Consider the following 20181-nt stretch of genomic DNA (forward strand, 5'->3'; position numbering starts at 1 on the left):
TGCATGCAAGAGAAACATTACTGCAAGAAGAGCTTAATACTATTGGTACACAAACCTTACAACAGATAAATCAGAGCCTAGTAAAACAGCATATAATTTACATTTTGTTATGTCAATCACAAGTAGCGTCTTGAGGCTCTTAAACAGTATGCCAAACCACAATGTAAGAGAACTAATTTAAATCAACCCATGCAGCAGGATTACTTAAGTTTCCACAATCCAAGAGAACCCCTAAAATCAGTTAGCAATTGGATTTCGTAAGATTGTTCTTCTTCAACATCCATCTACACCTCTAATTTGCCAGCACGTTATGAAGATACTTTACTACGAAAGAGTTATGAAGTTTTGCATAATTATAGAAAAATCAATTAAGTAAAACAACAAGGGCCTGGCTTTTAATAATCCATGGTCTTTACTACTCCATAAGCCAACTGGCAAATGTGCAGGTGGCCAGTAATACAGCACCCCCGCTCAGCCACATGGAAAATCTACACACTGGATTACTCTCAGAGGTCTTGGTTTTAGCAGGAGAGAAGGGACAGAACAGCCCCAGTCCCATGCTTTACATACATGCCTTCAGTAACAGCAGAACAAATTACATACCCTGAATTTTTTCTTATGCTTCTCCTACAACCAGCACCTTGTTCACATTCCGATACTGCATAGGAAATCAACAGAAAGGTCAGTATATGCGTTACAAAGCAGAAGTATGAATACAAGGCACAGACCAACGCGGAGTAGGGTCCAAGAATTTTCTCAGTCCTCTTCCATTCCCTGATGCAGAGAGTGAAAGGACCAGAAACATAAGGTAATTTAGTTACAAAATAAAGTCCAAAAATCCAAAGTGCAAGAAGTTTACGTTAACTCTCTCATATCCTTCATAAGAAATCCTATGAATGCGTTTTCTTAAAGGGACCTGAATTAAGGTTTTCAAAAAAGTTAAATAGAAACACTCTCTCTGTGAGTTGACACAGTGTATGTGCCACAATCTATGTTTTCTGTCATCATTGCTCAGCGAGACATGCACATAAGAAGGAAAAACTGCACAAGTGCCAAGAAATGCAAAAATACAACTGAAAAAATATTGTCTTTGGTCTTGTAGCTTGTATTAATTAGCACTTTTGATAAAAAATATAAGCAAATATTTTCAGAGAGGGCAGCTCAGGCTTCTGTTTCTTTAAATATGAAAATGAAAAAGAAAGTTTTATTTGTCAAATCACACTGCAACTACAACAAATGTACTTAAACTATGATTTCTACAGAAATGTTTAAGACTTGCATTTTTCTGCTATTTAAATCTGTAACTGTTTTTCATGTTGCTTTAAACAGGAATTTTCCTTTTGATCTCATCACTACAGCATATACAGCAGTAAAGTAATCTTTAGTTGCCAATATTGCTCAGTTTATTGCAAATCCAGGACACCACATCAGCCAAGTGCTCCTCATGTGCATGTTGTTAGCACGGAAAACCCCTCCCTCCTCCCGCCTGGATACAAAGTAAGTTACAGAAATCAAACTGCTGTGCTGCAGTGGTCTGTTGGCACGGCTAGGCTCACCATAAATCCTGACTCACCAAGAGCTGCAAGTTACCCTAGCGAGGTGTGGACTGAACCTCTGCATCCTCACTCGCCCTTGGGTGTCCAGCACATCCCCTGGCACCTTCCCCTCCATCGCCCGAGTACTCTCCCTCCCCCAGCCCAGTCTACAGAAATACACAACCCACCACTTTCCTACTTGTTTCATATTTACGCTTACGCTGGCCACTTCTAGGTGTATGTACACCACCACAACCAAGGACAAGACTCTGCAAACTTCTATGTTTTAACAGACACTTCAACAAGCATGCTCACAGTGGCTTTCTTTACACACTCAGAAGTTCGTTAACCAAGCCAGGGCATTTCCCTCTCCCCTCCTTCCAGCCCTGGATGTGCTCTTCAAAGAGCTCTATTTACACGCCAAGTTACAAAGTTCAGCTGCTTCCAAAGCAACGTGGAAAAAGTGCAGCTTTCATGATTCTACAGTGAGGTTTTTCACAACATGAAGCAGCTTCTCAGACTATTTTTTTTTCTTATTTCCAAACAGGATTTCGCAGTTCAAAAAAGGTAGTATCTCAGTCCACCCGCAGGCCTTTGAGGAACATTAACTGAGGGGCTTCAAAAGGAAAGAGCTCTGCCACCTTAAGCATCATGTTACTCAATGAACACGCATGGAAAAAACTGCTTACACGTCAGAAACAAGGGTCACCAATACCTGCATATCCACCCGAGTTTAAACTGCTTCTCTAATGTTTAGGCATGGTGTGCCTTTTGCCATCTGCCATTCATTTACACTTTCTTCTCATTTGCTTCTGAATCTTTGGTATGAAATCAATTCTGTCCAAGTCCTCCTTCTAAGACAAACCATGAGGCTGATTCAGTCACTTCTTCAGCAGCACTCATACCAGTTATCACCCAACACACAAGTACTTCTAGATTGAATATTTCTCCAGTTCCCCAAGAAATTAAGTCCTAGATTTCTACCTTGCATTTAGCTCATCAACCACTCGGAGCAAGAACTGGCACTTCATCAGTGTTGTCTTTGTGGAGAGATGACGACATTGTCAATAGTTCAATAATTATGATTAGTTCGGATGAATAGCCCATGCAAATAAAACCCCTTTATAGAAACAGGAATAAGAAAAACAGCAAGGACTAAAGATTCTACTAGAAATGCCAAATCAGCACTAGACTTGCATCGTCAATGACAACATCCCGAGAAACAGAAAACCGAAAATATTGAAACCTTACTGTTGGCAATCCCTACCCACTCTTTTTGCCATCTCTCCCTTCATCCCACACCAACACAAAGCAGAGGAAAATTTCCAGAGGCAAGTCCAACTTCCTAAAAATGACCAGGAATTTAGCAGAAGCTACAGCCAGCTGCAGCCTGCTGACATGGATTACTTCTCCCTCTCCACACTGGGAGGAAATAACTTCAACCCAGCTTTTACAAATTTCTGATGGCCCGTCTAAGAGGCGGACTCTTTAAATTCTTGGAAAACGCTTTTGCTTTTCAGAGACTATGAGCAACAACCTTGTGCAAATAAAGGAACACAGCAACATAACCTCTACAGAGACACCGTCAGGCCTTCCTCCCCTCCTGTTCCAAAAGTTTTGTTTGTAAGGCCTCCCTACAAGCACAGACAGCACTGCTCCATCCTCCTTCCTTCCTTCCTCCCCGCAAGCACCAGACCCCTCCGCCTCCACAGTCGCTTCCTTTGGGTCTCTCAAAAATGGTTACTACCATGTCTTCAAAAATAAAATGAGACCAAGTTTTTCAAGCAGTCCTTCCTTCTCCATTCCTTCCAAGGCTGTTAAACTATTCTGCATGAATGAAGGAAATTATTTTAATTTTCTGTCATTACCCTAGAAGGCCAAGTTTCAAATGCTCACTAGAACACACAGCTATTTTAATTTAAGCTATTTTAAATGAAGTTACAGTTGCGCAAATATTTTCTGGAACTTGGCAATAAGAAATACCTTCTGTTCTGACAACAATGCCCTCCGCTTCAGCCTTTCTTTACTTCAGCCACACTTTGAATTCCTGAGTTTTGAGGACAAAGTCTGCAAAACTTTTAAAAAATGTTAATGGAACCATAGTGCGCAGCCGGAGAAAAAAAATAATACGAGCACATCCAGGACCCCCTGGTTCATCAATTTTTGGTACTGCCGTGCCCTGTGGCCGGGCTGTCGGGAATGCACGCTCTCTGGAGCGGGACACGCTCTCCGTACTTTCTGTAAATCACACGGCACCATTTTCAGGACCAGGTAAATAAATAATAAGGCACGGAGGTAGGCAATGCGCGCTCCTGCTCCGATTCAGAACTCAGGTGTCGGTGGCTCAGCAGCCTGCACAGGACCCCAGCTGCCCCTCCAAGCCCTCCCTGCAGCAGAGCGAGCGGGTTAATCGTTAACAAAACCGCAGCGCGGGGCAGCCGCAGGACGAGGAGGGGGAACCGGCCCGCAGGGAGCCCCAGCACCGGAGCGCGTCCCGGGGAGGCGGCGCAGCGCGGGGGAAGCGGGTGCCCCCGCCCCGGGCCCGGCCCGAGCGAAGTTCTGCGGGAGCCCCGGCCCGCCGTCCCCCCGGGCACCTGGCGGGGACGGGACCCCCGCTCCGCCCGCCGGGCGCCCCCGCCCCGCCCCGCGCGGCCCCGCCCCGCCCCGCGCGCAGCCCGCACGCACCTGCGCGCCCGCGGGCAGGTACCGCCGCGAGGCCGCCCGCCCGCGCGCAGTGCCCAGCCCCGCACCGCCGCCCCCGCACCGCCCGCGGGCCGCCCCTCAGGGCGCCGAGCGACCCCGCCGCGCGCGCAGCAGCGCCCCCCCCGCCCCGCGCCGCCTCCCATCCCCCCCGCGCCGCCCCCCGCGCCGTGCCCTGCCCTTGCCTCCTGCCCGCAGTGCCCGGTGCAGTGGGAGGAGCGGCGCCCGGCGCCCGCCTCCCCTCAGGGGCGCGCAGGGAGGGCTGCCCGCCGCCCCGCGCCCTGCCCGCCACCGGCCCCGCCGCTCGCCCGCCTCACCCCGCGCGCCGCCGGCCCCGGCGCAGCCCCCCGGCCCCGTCCCGGCTCCGTGGCCCCGTCCGGCTCCTCCGGCTCCGCAGCGGCGAGCGGGGCTCCGGCACGTGACAGCGCCCAGCGCCCCCATAGGCTGGGGCTGCCGGGCAACGTGGGCCCGCCCCCTCCCTGCACCTGAGAGAGAGCCTTACGCCAACTGCGTAGCGGGATGCCGGGCCGCCGCGACGATTGCGTAGCGGCGCGGAACCGGCCGTTTCCTCTCTCCCCGCGGCAGGCCGGCGCAGCCTTACGGAATTGGCGTAAAGCTGCTCGGCCTGGCCCGGCCGGTTTCCTACCTGGGGCCGCTACTCCTTGCGCAAACTGCGTAGTCCCACCCGCCGTCCGGGGAGAGGGGTCCCTGCGGTTCGGAGGGCTCCCGCAGCTACGCGGGTTAGGAGCGGCCAAGCCTGCACCTAGGAACGTCACTTACGTAAAGCCCCTCAAAGAGGTCAGTGTTCCCTACGAATTCTCCGTAATGTCGTCAACGGGCGCTGCACCTGAGAGGGCTGGCGCTGCGCAAATGCCGTAGGTGCTAGCGTGTCGGGCGCAGAGTGCGTAAGCGGCGCGGTCGGGTCCTACTCATCGCCGTCCCCGGCGGAGGGGCGGCCGGGCCTGGCGGCGCGGCGGGAGGCAGGTGTGCGCGGAGCACCGGCTCGGTCCACCTCAGGACGGGAGTACCCGCCCCCTCCCCGCGCCGGGCATCTCGGCGGGCGGTTTCCCTGTCGCCCGGCCCCGGGCCGCGAGTGTCGATACCCGCCTCATGCAGCCCCGGCCCCGCCGCCTGAGGGGGCCGTGGCGCGGCGCCAGGCCGCAGGGAGCGATGGAGGGGGCGAAGGCCGCGGTGAGGTGCGAGGGCCCCGGCACCCCATAGCCAGGCAGGGCCCGGCCTCGGGGGTTATATCCCACTGTGACACCCGCAGCAGCGCAGAGAGGGAGCGGTTTCCTAAACTGTGCTGAGAAGTAGCGTTTCCGTGTGAGTAGTTACCACAGAATCCTCAGCGGTTCCCTGGGGACGTGGGAGCCAAGGCAGCTCGGTGCCATGGTCGGGCAGGTTGGCTGTGCGAGGAACACCGGGGTCAGTGATCTCCATCTTCCTCTTCTAGAAACCCAGATAAATGGGTTCCAGTTAGCTTCCAGTTGCCCTGGCGTAATCCTTCCTGATCCCCGACATCTGAGCATTCCAGAGCAGGTGGGCGCTGCGGTGGGGTTGAGGAGCTCCCCGTGCTGTCACTACCAGGCTCCACAGAAACCTGCAGCACACCACAACCTCTAGGTACAGCGGGGAGGGTTCAATCTGGTGGGTTTTTCCTCCTTGGGGTGCGTGCTCCATAGAACCTTTACAGCTTTGCTTCATTATTCAAAGGGCCAATACCTTCACATGAGTGTTTCAGAATTTTTTTTGAAATTCTGAAATTTTGGGTTTTCTAGGTTAAGTGCCTTTTTGAACTCAGCTTTTGGTGCATAAATCCAATGCAATCATATTTAATACCACCTTTTACACTTTTCAGAACTAATTTTATATAGGTTGTAAAGATGAAAGACAGTTGACTGGGGAGCTCTGTGCCAAAATAATCAGTACACAACATGCTGTGCTGAAGCAGCCTAGGAGAGAACTTTGGCAAAAGGCAGTAGGATCAGGAGATTTTCAGGGCTGAAGTGAAACAGTACCTTCCATTCAAAAGAGTGATTTGCAGCATTAGAGTGGAAGTAGAAAACACCTATGCATTTATAATTTTACCTGTAGTGAAAGGTCCAGCCTTTTCAAATTAATCTTATGTTTTGTATCTTCTTTGAACAGTCAGGAGTAGCTCTGCTTTTGTAATGAACTCATGTAATAATCTCATGATGTTCAAGGACTGAAAAGAGAAACAAATCTGAGGAATCTCAATTACTACTTTCAAGTTTAGAATTGAGAGGTTTCAAAGCAATGAATGTGTTCAGCTAAATCATATGACTTGAGAAGTGGGGGGGAAAATAATGGCTAGAAAATCAGGGTCTGGTCCAAGGACTTAACGTGAGAATGTTTTTATTTGAAATTGATTACGGCAAGTAGAGACACAGTACAAATATAGCCCAGAAGGCGGCTGCTGGAGGGAAGATAGTGGAATGGAAAGGGACAACTGTGGAAATTAGTGGCTGTGCAGTAAAGCTGGAAATGTAGTAAGGAGAGGAAAATCTGCAAGATATGGTATCTGAGATAGTGAAGCTTTTGTAGAGGCAGAAGAAAGATATTTTCAGCTGTGGTTGGAGTGAAATCTTGGATTTTTCTGTTGAGTTCTCCCTTGGGCTAATGATTTGCCAAGGGCAAAAACACAGAGGAAAGGGGATTGATGGATTAATCTACAATACAGTGGATCGGAAGAGCTTTGGCGCTGCAGTACAAAGACAGAAATTTAACAAGGAAAAGAACACGTGAGTTTGGAAAAAAAGTTAACATCTGTGTTTAGGCTTCGAGGAATAAAAAGCAAGAAAATTGAATTTATATCTCTATACCAAATAAGAGATGGTGACTTGAATTGTGCCAAAACCAACCTGGAATTAGAGTTACCTTGATGAAAGTTAAAGTAATTAAAATTAATAATTATTTTTCTTGGGACAAAGTACTGGCATAGAAAGATTCCTTCTTTTTTTCCCCACCCCCCCACCCCCCCACCCCATATATGACTATGATGGAAATAATGTGTGTTGCCAGCAGATCTTTGCGTGGAAATATTTAAGATATTTTCATGTATTCTTGAATGTTACCAGCATCTCCTAGACAACTGAGGGAATCACAAAGTCTGTAGTGGTGCAGACATGTAAGGTAGGTGAAACGCTTTGCTGGAGGTCGCACACACAACTAGTATAGTCTGGATTAGAATTCCAAGCCTTGTCCTCATTCATTCCAGTAGGCTGTCCTCACAGTCTGGAGCAGAAGCAAATCTAAAGGGTGATACTCTCTTTGAAAACACAAACTATATGTCATTAGCATGTAACTTGGACATTTTTTATTTTTTTTTAGAGTTTTGCTATCTGAATGATACTGGCAAATCTGAACTTTCTAAGAAAAGTGAGTATGGAAAGGGAACTCATAGTTAACTTCTGAATAGTGCATGGTGACTTGTCCTGTCTCTTTGTGTCTCCTGACTGGCCGGGTTAGGTTAGGATGGTCTCATTTTAAGTGCGACATTAAGTTTTGTGCTAGAACAAGCGTATGTAATGGAATAAAACCAGTTGTATGAGAACAGTATATAGATCTCAGATGTTCATTGCAGAGAATGATCATGGTGATGGAAGTCTTCTAAGACTATTACTTCAGTCACGTTTACTGACACAATAAATGTAGATTAGTTTGTGAAAAAACCACTCTGTTCCTGGACTGATTTTCCTGCTTGTAGATCTCATACCTGATTATTCTGTATTCTATGAATGTGATAGATTTTATTACTGGTGTTAAAAAATAGAGGTAAGGCAGGAGCTAGTCAATATGACCAGCATATGAAAGCAGTTTTCCTGGGGACCAAAAAAAACCCCCAGGAAAACAGAGGGACCCTTTACAAGCAGTTGTTGATAGCTACCAGTTTTAAGCTTGGAGTGAACCAGGCACTGAAATCTGCAGTGAGGCAGCCCCGTGGGATTGTGTACTTGGATGATCTAGCATCAGCTACAAATACTACATTAAGGACTAAATGGCTATTAGCTATAGTAAAAGGGAAAAATCCTAAGTGAGCGAGGATGAAATGTAACCTATCAAATTTCAAGTGTTTGGTATTGTTTACAGACAAATGGGAATGTTCGCATAGTGCCTGAGGGAAGAGGTATTTTTCTCTTGTTATAACTCAGAAAAGAAGTCTCTGAGACTTGCCATTGTCCAGTGACCCAGTTCTTTACAGGTTTCAAATTCTGCCTTTAGAGATGTACTAAAGTTAATGGGATTTGTGCAAGATACCTGAGGACAGACTTTGAATTGGAAAAAAATAACTCTGTATGAGGCGTGTATTTTAAAAATCTTCACAGAAAAAAGCTGCCTTTACATGTGAAATTAGTCTCATAAGCTTCACAAGAATTAAAAATAACAAGAAATTGGAGAATTAGAAAAGGAACTTGTTTGACTTTACGTCTTTTTAATCTATAAAAACAAATTATTGTATGTGTTTAATTTCAGTGGGACTGATCAAACATTTAATGTGGCTGTTTGCATGCTTTTAAGTTTGGCAGTGTTTGAATACTTTCCACACAGGAGGCTTGGATTTAGAAAGGTGATAAGCTAAGAAGATGACTTGCAAGTACGAAGTGTTTTGAAGAAAATCTTGAAGTTCGTAAAAGCAGCTCATCTTTAATGACAAGAATGAAGTTGGAAACAATTCCATACAACATAAAGTGTCCAAAGCCACTTCTATGCATTGCTGTATTTGCTTGTGTGGGGATAAGTCAGGAGAAAAGAGGGCAGGTAGAATGCCAAAGGATACAGAAAACAAAGTCGAAAGTCATGTCATCTGGCTTCTACCAAAAAAAAATCCCAACAACACAGAGAGCAGAAAGTGAAAGTTAAAGGGTTATATTATAATCAGCATTAAAATAGATGTTGAGCAGATTAAAACTGCATTCAGAAAGGGTAAACATTTTTTTAAAAAATCACTGGTCTTTACAGGGCAATTGTGCAAGTATTAAAACCCAGAGTCAATAAGAGTATTTCTGCAAATCTGCATTAAAATGAAAGCCTGAATATCTGAGTGGTCAGTTGCTAGGAGGGGTCTGGGGGTGCAGGGAGGGAAATCGACAGTGGAAACTTGGCAGATTTTAACTGGATCTGTTTCTCCGCAGGATGTGGGCAGAAGATTCACAGTGGGGGGAAAGAAACCTGAGAGGGTATCAGTACTGGCATGGTCTGTGCCAGGGTAGAGGAGCATTGCTTGTGGTAGGTGTAACTGTGTGTGGGTGCCCGGCTTATGAAAGCACATCCAAATCCTAACCAAGCGACTCTACTTACACCCTGCTTGTACTGGGACTGGTGTCGCCTAAGCCCAGGTTCTTACCGTGTGGCTAGGAGTGTGAGTACTGTTGAGTTTTACTTTAACATGGGCTCTAACATGTCTGTTTCCTAGTGAGGATCCCACAGAAGTTGATTAACTGAGGTCATGTTTGGTAGTTCTCAAATACCATCTTGCTGTTCCTTGAGCCTCCCACGCTGTTCCTAGGTGTCAGAATTTACCTTGTTTTGTGTATACTCGATCCCAACTTTTATTGTTCTGTTTCATTTCATTCTGCCTTCATTTTTTTTTTTTTTTTGGCCCACAGCTACTAGACAATCTGTGGCATTATGTAGCAAATAATTTCACTCTGAAAAATGCTTACAAGCTCTGTATTCATAAAAAAAAAAAAAAAAAAAAAGTCTTTCATGAGCATAAAAGGAAGAGAATCAAGCAGATGACTATCCAGGGTAGAGAGTACTTAGAAATCTAGAATCTGTGCTGCAAAACAAATGATGACATAAATAAATCTGGCAGTTCTTTGTGTACCTAACTCATTACTAAGTGTTTACAGAGTACTTGCTAATAATCCTGAATGATAGTTGTTTGACTTTGGACTGGAGCAAAGGAGATAAAATGGTGCTGCAGGAAAATTGGACACTAAAAGAGGAGGAATCGCATCATGAAATGTACCACAGTGCTCTTCAAGTCCCAGAGCAGGCTCTGTGGGGTAACATTTCAGAGATCTTTTTAGTGATAGGGATGAGGATCAGCTTGAAAAGCAAGCAAAACTGGAACCAAGTAAGTGGGAAATACTTTCAGGTTATGACTAATGCAATTATTAGAGAGGCTACTGCAGGCACTGTGGTGAATTTAGCTTCAAATAAGAACAGAAATTATGCCATGTGTGATTGATTCCAGGTTGGGTTACAATTTAAAAGTGCAATTAGTGAGTCATTTGCTACTTTATATCAATTATTAAAAACAACAAAGGTCTAGGTTAAGAAAAAAAAAAGGTGCATGTCTCAGTATGTGCTGCTCTACTTGTTAATCTTCTGATTTCACATTTTTGTTTGATGTGTCTTAGCTGTGCTGACTGACATGGTACAGAGTGTTCCTTAAACTAGCAAGTGAATTGCTCTACGCTACCAACAGTCAGCATTACAGTCCCTTTGGTATGACCTGGTCACAGCATCCCTTCCTTACTTTGTTTGGCTAGAACCAGCTCAAGTGAAGTTGTCTGTAGTGAAATCAGCAGCTTCCTGAACTATTTGTAAACAGAAGTGCTTTAATCTTATTTTTATAGGTGCTGTTTAAGACAGGGTGCAGCATAGCTAGCCTCAGCCATCCTAACATCTCAAGTGTTTTGTAGACTGTACTGTTGTCTTAAGCCCACTGGTTGTATTCTCACCTCCGTCTGGCAACTACTGAATGTATAGTTAAAACTTTTGCACTAGTGGCCATGACAAAACTTGTAGAAGTAACCAGGCTTCTTTAAAATGTGAGTGTGCACGTGCAGACGTGTTTTCTGCTGAGATTATTTCATTGTTGCATGTGTCCCAGGAGTGTTTCCTGAGAAATTAAAACTCTGTGGTTAATACAATGATTTTTTTCAAAATAGGGCTTGCATTGCCCGAATGGGAAAAAAAATGAACTCTTTCGAAGGGCTGCTGCCATCTTGCTCATCATTGACATAGGAGAGGGAACATGGTCACTCCTGTCAGTGTGGATGGAAAAAACCTGAATTTTAATTCGTGTCTCAAAGTGTTTCTGCAGTTGGTGGAATCTAGCAAACCCTTTTTGATGGTGCAATGTCAGGCCCTACAGAAAGGGAAGTGAGACAAAGCAGTAGTTACCGACCTCATACCTGCTAACATCTCTAAGACAACAATTGTGGACCTTGGGGAAAAACAGAGGGAACATACCACGGGAAATGGCCAGGCTCACAGGCTTTCTCAAAGCGGTGTCTCTTGTTGCTGCTTCGAGAGACACAATACCAGGGTACACAGGAGTATTGACCTGACCCAACAGAGCATCCCTTGTGCAACAGGAAGGCCTGAAAACAACACTGCCAATCTTCAGTGATCATTTAATTAACAGTTCTAATATGGGTGGGATCCTAAATGATCATCTGAGGTCTCCTGATCATTAATGTTTCTCCTTTGGGAAATGAGGTGTTGATGTATCGTCTTCAACATTTTTCTTTTCTTGTGAATGGAAGTGCTTTTGCCTGTTGTGCACGTGAGAACGAGGGACTGCAGCTGGCTGCAGGGCACCTCTGCTGTGTGGTCTGTGCAAGGAACGGTGGCGGAAAGAAGATTCTACAGGCATCTTGTAGCTGGGCGGGTGCGGTTGGCAGTGTCCCGTACAGCAGGCTTCTCACTGCAATTTAATGGCATAAAGTTCCAGAGACCGACTATTGGTCTGTGGCTCTCCTCCCTAGAGTAGCCTGGACTGTATGAACAGGCATCCAAAGTAGGACTGAACTTCAGAGAGGCGTCCACCACCATTTTCAGTCTTAATACTTTATAACACACATGTGAGATTTGATCCTGTGATTGATTGCTTAACGCTCACAATGGTTGTGATTGATGTGGTTAGCACTTATATAGTACTGGTATTGTAGATGGGATGAACCAATCTGGAAATCAGCTGTTTTTAAAGTTGTGTGGGTAGGATATGATGCATGTTTATCTCATACCAATATAGGATAAGTATTTTCATATGTATTAGTGGCAAGTAGGCTAATATTTGGGGGAATATGTATGTCCTTTCTGGAAAAACAGTGGTACAATTGTGAGGGTTATTGTTTTAGGAGAGAGTGCGATTGGACCAGATAAGGGAAAACAGGAGTTTAATGCGGGTCCTTAGACAGATATATTAGTTTTGGGTGGTTTTTTCTTTTCCCTCTGAAGTTTAGGATTGAAAACCTACCATCATTCCAAAGCAGAAACAACCTGGGTGGCCTTTTTATCACTAATAGGCAGAGTAATGAGGAAGGACTGTGACTCCACTGAAAAGAGGCTCTGTCATACAAGAGGTTTTCCAGGTCAAGATTAAAAGCAAAATATCTCTCATCACATGAGCCTTTGTACTGCACCCATATTTTCTAAATGCTTTTGGCTTATCTTTAATGTTTATGCTGCTATCAAAAATAAACCCAGCTTCCATCTCTGCGGGTGTTGTATTTTACATCAACAGTGAATAGGCTTTTTCATTCCTAAATGCTAATTTTCTTTCTGTTCTCAATCTGCTTCTGGTACAAAAAGTTTTTGTTTTTGGTGTTTGTGGTTTTCTTTCTCTTTGGTTTTTTAACTGCATGTTTTCTCCTTCCTGTATCTGTTTTTGTCTATGCAATCTGGGTTTTTTTTGATGGTACTAATAGCTGAATGTCTATCAATGACCCCGAAGCCTAGAACTTGAATCACAGTTTGTCTTGAGTGCAGCTGGCAGTACAGTCATAATAATAATTTTTAAAAAGCTTTACCAAGATTCATTTTCAACAACAGGAAGTGGAGAACTCTTAGGAATAATAGTAATTGTTAGATAGAAATAAACCCCTTTGAACTGTGGTCAGAAATCTCATCTAAAAATCTTGCTATAAAGATAATTTTGGTTATAATGAAGTAGTTTTATAACTTCATTAAAAATTTTGTGACACTACAGCCACAATTCAGTGGTATTCAGAAAATGTTCACAAGCTGTCCCCTTGGGATAGAATACTGACCTTGCTGAAGCTGGTGTGAGTGTTTCCTGGACATATTGGTACCCAAACCCAGTACTGCAGCATGAGGTCAGAACAGTTTGTAATTCTGACCTCTGTTTGTCTTGAAGTAGTCGAAGTTCTGGAGCAAACGGGTATGGTCCAGTAGACTAAAATCTAGATGTGACAAATGGGTGTTGGCACATCCCTCTAACCACAATCCCAGTTGAAGGCTTAATCTTTGAAATGTTATCACAGAGGAGACAAAACACGTGTGGTGTACCTTGCGTTGCATAAACTAGAAGTAACCCTTCATATTTGAGACTCTTTACCCCATGTACCCAGCATGCTGCTGCTTAACTAACTAGTTTTGTCCTATAAAGTGATAAATGGGAAACAGATCTGCAACAGGTACAGGTTGTATTCCAGACATTAGGCAGGTACCTCAAAATTTCGTGGACTATGATAAGCCAAGACATTATTGACATGTAGGATGTTTGGTAGCTAGAGATTTCAGTAAGCTATGACTAGCGAATGAGTTATGTGTGCTGCTGAAACACTGTGAAAGGTTTGAACATCTGTGTCATATGAGGTGCATTGGCTGCAATGCTGAATATCAATTTGGAAGTGTCTCAGATTTTCCCTTTTAAGGGAAAACTGAGCCTACTCTGTAAAGACAGTCATGTGAACGACCCATTGGTCGTTCTACCATGTGGCTGGTAGGAGAGAGATCCTTGTGATGATCGTACACCAGAAATTTCCCAGAGTTTACTTGCCCAAGAGCAAGTCTGAAATGGTCAGGTTAAGTCAGTGATTTCAGAAGATTGTAATCAGCTATAATTTGGTGAGTCTTTCAACCACATATGGTGAGGAAGGCAGCAAACTTTATTCCCATAATTCACTTTGAGGAAGCAGGAGCCTATACGGATGTGGAGCGTGAGGCTGTTCTGTAGTATGTAGGGATCAGTACAAGTCTAGGAATGAATGAATGAGATGTTTGAAAATGTAAAAGACTGATCTCCCTGCCAGGACTGAAAGAGTTTCAGGTTGGAGGCCTCCTTGAGGGAAGATAGTAAAGGATTTTGAAGGAAGGCAACAAGTCAGTGGTCTTTATGAAGGGGTAAGGCAGGGGCCCGGTGCCTGCTCTGGGTTGACAGGGTACTGTACTGGAGTGGGGTAGCTGTGGCAACTTAGATTAAACCCGAGGCATTTGAACAGAAATGTGCATATATTCATGGGAGAGTATGTTTTACATACATTTTCCCCATGTTTAGTGTAACACATCTATGAGTGTAGAAATTCCTCATTACACAGAATGTTGTCGTTGCTTCATGCCTTAGATTTGAAAGCTTCCGTCAAACTTTTTATTTAAGTTCACTTGCATTGGGCATGGGAAGTTGAAGACTGTTGATGTATCTTGTTTCTTTTCTTTTTTTCTTTTTTTTTTTTAATTAACTTGCCAAATAATTTTAATGCAGGTATATAGTGTTACCCTGTTTTGCTTTCCTATTATAGATACCATTCAGCAGTTCTGCCTCTTACGCTTTGGTGTACATTCTTTCTATCATTTAACTCAACAAATAAATGTAAAAATTCTATTAAATGCAGGTGTTTGTGGAGCTGTGACTTTTTATTTATCCCACTTGCTATTTGATGACCTAAATGATTTCAGCTCATCTAATTACTTATTTAAGGACTATTGATCTCTCAGGTTTCTTCTGGGAGGCCTTAAAGTATATCACACAAATAGCATTATAGTTGCGTGCAAATTAAGGCAAGCAGACAGACTTGTAACATTGTAGTAACCAGGCAGGTGGCTTATTTTAGGCTAAGTTCTATGTGAAATATTTATGTACTGATTTAAATACTGAAGAGCTGGAGTTCAGGCAGTACTGAGAATACAGCTGCTACCGGGAATACAGTCAGCAGTTGAATATTCTTAGTGGAAGCCCCACAATTATGTTGTAAAGGTGTTCAGCCGTTAGGAACCACAGACGTCTGAGTCACTGTCCTTGGCTTTCCATTGCTGGAGCGGTAGTGTAGTCACAGGACAAAGAAAAGTAACAAGACAATTATGAAATTTAGTACGTACAGAAGCATTCTAGCATTGAGAATGTGGTCATCATCGTGCATTATGTTTTCTGATAACTTTTCCAGGATAGCATTTATAATGCTTATATTTGCAATTAAAAAACCTAATATATAGGGTTCTGTAGGGCTGATCTTTGAATTTTCCTGCTCCGTGCCCCAAAGTGTTTTGTGTTTTATGTCATCAGGCAGCTTTTGCAGATAGTGCTACGTGACCCCCATCAAGTCCCTTGTTAAGGTATTGTGAAGCAGTTTTGCTGAGGCTGAATTACAGATAGCTCCTCTTCCCTTGGCCAGAGACAAGTGGCTAATTTGACGTGTTTCTGAACACTACGATGGTCACTGGAAAATAGGGACTGAAATACACAAATAAATGCTCCAGATGTCTTTTGGGGGGAGAGACTTTCTTCTGGAGTTCTGTTTGCATCACTTGGTCTAATAGACAAGCTAAGTTAGAACATAGAAGTTTGATAGTTTTATTATTCAAGTCACTGCTCTGTGGTCCCTGTAGTCTGTACTGCAGGGTGTGAGACGGAGACCAGTAACTAATAATTTAGTCAAGACCCAGGGGAGCTAAGATCTCATTGCGTGGGATAAACGATTTCAGTAGTCTCCTGAGATACCAACAACCGTTTTCCTTACCTGCTGATAGTTGTAAAAGTCTCTTTTCTTTCATGTGTTTTGTTGCCTTTTACTTTGGTGTAGGAGCACAAGCCAGACGAATTAGGTAGCAGTAGTTTTTGGTCAATGTGGAGATGGCACTCGACTAATTCCAAATTCTCTATGTTGGTCTTCTGTGTGGAAGAGAAAATAGAAATTGCAGCATGTTCAAGAACTGTCTGAAGTGGATTTGGTAAGAGCTGTGCGTCATTAGTGACAGCAGAGGGTATTGCAGCTTTGCTGGAGGTCTCAGGAAAGAGGGACACTATCCTCTCTGGTTACTTGTGTGGTAGTTCAGGTGCACAACTGGAAGTTACAGTATTGGGGACACAACTGGAAGTTACAGTACTGGGGCTATTATCCTGTTCTGTCGCTGTAGTTTGGTGTGTAACACAAGAAAAATCTTCAAATTCTTCTGCGTTCTGTTCATCCTGTCTATGAAATGGGGATACTGGTGATATACTGAGGGTTTATGGAGCTTGCTTAAAAATGCTTGCTGTACCTCTTTGGGTAACACATTCCAAACCAGTCTGTATCATAGAGAAGAATAATGATCTGTCTAGGTTCAGGACTTCAGTACTGCTGGTGTGAACTACTCTACTTTCTTTTTTTTTTTTTTTTTTTTTTTTTCTCTTCCCTATAAGCAATTCCACCCTCTGTACTGCATTTCTCTTTCAAGGAAAAGCAACATGCTTTTCTAAGGTATGTTGATAGGTGTCTTGCTCATGCTTAAATGTCACTGATGGTGTTTCCTGTCCTTTGCTAATAAAAGCCAGGAAACCACTGAGATTCAGAAAATGTTTATTTTGCATATTCCCAAATAATTTTTACAGGCAAACTTTTCCCAATTTTGATAAGTGATTAAATGGGATATGTGAAGAGCATGCTATATTTTTAAGTGGTAGTTTCCTATGGGGCATGTGACTAGGAAGAGTACTAACAGACATTCATAATTTATGTTTGAAGCCAGCATGGTGTATTTATTGTAGATATACTTTAGTGCAATAAGGTTTCCTTATGTGCAAAATTTAAGTGTTTTTAAATGATTGGAAATTTTTAAATGTGGAAGTCAAAGGAAACATGAGATTTTCCTGCTTCCTTTCAGGTCTGCTGTATTGCGCATCTTGCAGTTAGTAACCAACCTGCGTGTCAGCACTCCCACTGGATAACAATCTTCCAGGCTTATGCTGCTTGTACCCTGAAGCACAGCTGCTCTTCCCAAGGGACAGGCAGAATGCAGTCAACGCTGCTTCTCTGTTCCTTATGCACTAATTGATCTCTGGCTTGGTCACTTCCAGCAAGGTCACAGAACTAGCAGCTACAAAAACAGTGTTCTGTGGAAAATTTAAAGGGGAAGAGTAGAAATACCTTTCATGGGATTTTTTAAATGTTTTTTTTTTTTTTGAGCTCATAAATATTTTTGTCAGATCTTCTGTTTTGCTTCTGCAGAAGTCTGAAACTTGGGAAGAGCTGATACCAGAAGTTTGTCCATTGTAACCTGTTCCTTCAGTTTGTGGGTTATACCCTATGCTGAAAATTGTTGTGTTCTCTCTTTGTAATTCTACTTCTGTCTCTGTTGCAACAGAGCATCAGCATTCTAATTATAGTTCAGATCCTGTGAAGGCAGAATGATTTCTAAGCAAGTATATTGTGATTTTCTGAAATTTCTTTCTTTGCAGAAGACTTGTCATGCTGGCCTTGAAAGACATCCATGTGTGTCTTGCAGAAGGGCTTGAAATCATGTATGCTGCTTTCTCAGAACTGACTCTTTGATTAATTCAGGCTCTTCGTTATTTGATAGGTGGTGGAAATTTGGGGTTTAAAAAACCCCAACAATTAACAAACCTGAACTGTCAGTCTCCAAATGCCACGGTCTGTGTTGCTCATTAAACAGCATGCAAGTAGCGCTCACTGTCTTTGCCATTGTTACAGTAATGCCCTTTTTATAATGCCCTGAATGCTGGTGGCTGTGCTCAGCAGGTAGCATTACAATGAGCATGGCCTCTGTTCCAGGGCCACATGCTGTCTGTTACACTATTCCAGTTGAGCCATTCTAAGGATATTTACATGCTTTTTTTCTTTCTTTTTTTTTTTTTTTTAAAGCTGGGTAGTGTGCTGCATGTGTCTAGTCTAGCAAAAACATGTGAGAACGGCAAATAAAAAGATGCATTAGCAAAGCTTAAGTGCTTAAATACTTGAAAAGCAGAAGAGTCTACAAGGTTTGAATAAAGGAAAGGTCCAAACTGCTTGAATGCAAGACTGGAATACTGAAGGCAGAATTAAGCTGTGCTGCGTTATGAGGGGATTCATGAGTGGTGAGGCAGAGACTGCAAAAGGGGTTTGGTTGAGCTGGTGAGACTTGCGTGATCTAAAACCATGGGGATCTTCCCAAAATTTTTCGAAGATTTAGATGTTATAGGAAGAAGCTGGAGCAACTCGTAAAGAAAGATTGACAGATGGCCAGTTTTTCTGGACCTTTGGATGGATGCAGAGGTCAGTGCTGTTGCTGTCATTACTTAAGAGCCTGGGTACCCTGATGTTAAGGGCCATAAAAATAGTTTTATAACATTTTTATATAACATTTGCTTCCTATGAAATCCTGTATGCAAATTTTTGTTCTTACCAGAATTTTTCAGAAAGAGGGATTTGTAGGAATCTGGCAAATCGCAGTTTATCATATTAAATATGTACATTTGTATTTTGCCAGGCTTCATGCCCAATAATGAAGTGAAAGGTGCACTTTCCAACTAATTTGTGCAGCACTTGAGGCACTAAATATGCATTATACAATTCTAGAACTAAACACATTTTAGGAAGTAGAGGAGTACGCATATGGAATGGGAAACTCAAATATAAGTAGGTCTAGGTATAACAGAGTGATACCAGTTATGGCAGCTCCTTACCTATGCTGAAATAAGAGTCAAATTAAGATTTTGCATCTCTAACAGCTGTGACTTAACAGCTGTGACTTAGGTTTGGAAAATATTAATGTCATGAATGAAAAAATAGTATTCAAAGTGACATACTTCTGAATTAATGGAAGTTTGGTAGATAGCATATTCAGTCTCTGCAGTAACTGTTCCTGTTGAAAATTTGTAAATTAGGTTAAATAGTTGGTTTCTCTCTTACACAGTTACTGCCTGCTCTGATTTTAACCTGTGTTTGTTTCGTCATGGAAAGGTAATGAATCTCCAGTAGCAGTAATAATTATTCTATATCGTGAAACCTACCGCTGCAGAAGCCTCTTGGTGTATTTATGCTTACTCTCTCTGTTCATTTAGTGTGTCAGAAAAGGTCCACAATATTTGGATAAATGCATTCTTTGTAAATAGAGCACTCCTATTTGATGAAGTGCAGCTGGTGTACAGAGCCAGCTTGGGTAACCTGGTAAATTGGCTAGATGAGTTGCAGTTAATTGAAGTTTTATGAAATGTTTTATACTAAGATGGTCTTTAAATATGTCAGTGTTTCTAGATCAGAGTTTTCTTGTGTGGACAAAACAAACGGTTATTACTAGGTGAAATTATCATTATTTGGAGGATCTGTGATATTTATTTCTGAGGTTAAATGCCTGTGGTTTATAAACTCTGTCCTGAACTTCAACTTGCATAGCCTGTCCAAAGTTTCCTGTCAGAAAAAATGGTTGATAAAAGTTACTTGTCCTTAAAGAGCCTTTTCCCTAATCCTGCTTTACTTATCTTGTATAATTGGAAGCATTCTGGCTTGGAGTGTGTCAGCAGGGATGTTCTGTGACTTTCTGTGTAACTTGTGCTGAATGGCATTATGGAGTTGAAGGCTTAGGTAGAGGGGAGTAGAGCCTGAGTAACGAATTTGCAGGAAGGAGAAAGAGTCCATATGCCCAAGTTTAGGCATAAACTTAGCTTGCAGTGTTCAGCTCAATCCTTCTGTAGAAGTCCTGCAAATGTGAAATTATCAGTTCCCTTTATTTATAGATCAAATGAATAGTTATTGCTCTATGTATTTATGTTCAGTGTCATGAAGGTTTTAAAAAGACTGTGAAACAAAAAGGGAAGAGCATAGCTGCAGAAAGGGGAACATTATGTAAATCTGTGTAGGTCCCCTTGGCTTGACTTAAAACATTTTTCTTGTGAGTAGACCTTGCAGCTTGCTCCTATGTTGGGAAAGCTGCTGAAGTCATGGGGCTGCCCCTTTCATGGGATGGAAGGTTCTGGCCA

At 43.1% G+C, this 20181-nt stretch overlaps 2 protein-coding genes across 19 annotated transcripts in view; one reads left to right on the forward strand and one right to left on the reverse strand.

Annotated features, from left to right (window-relative positions):
* Positions 1-4980, reverse strand: part of LOC121093728 (spermatid perinuclear RNA binding protein) — an 86851-nt gene extending 81871 nt beyond the window's left edge. For 9 of the 17 annotated variants that reach the window (XR_005829637.1, XM_040606526.1, XM_040606528.1 and 6 more), the window contains exon 1: positions 4553-4658. The gene's annotated coding sequence lies outside the window, so the exon portion shown is untranslated. Of the gene's footprint in view, positions 1-3518; positions 3906-4220; positions 4242-4552; positions 4660-4881 lie in introns of those variants that run through there. The other 8 variants (XM_040606529.1, XM_040606518.1, XM_040606517.1 and 5 more) reach the window with 5 other exon arrangements.
* Positions 4928-20181, forward strand: part of CRB2 (crumbs cell polarity complex component 2) — a 73050-nt gene continuing 57796 nt past the window's right edge. The window contains exon 1 of one of the 2 annotated variants that reach the window (XM_040606502.1): positions 4928-5033. The gene's annotated coding sequence lies outside the window, so the exon portion shown is untranslated. The remainder of the gene's footprint in view (positions 5034-20181) is intronic. The other variant, XM_040606503.1, reaches the window with a different exon arrangement.

The sequence above is a fragment of the Falco naumanni genome, chromosome 9, assembly GCF_017639655.2.
Source record: "Falco naumanni isolate bFalNau1 chromosome 9, bFalNau1.pat, whole genome shotgun sequence".
In the NCBI taxonomy this organism is placed as follows: Eukaryota; Metazoa; Chordata; class Aves; order Falconiformes; family Falconidae; genus Falco; species Falco naumanni.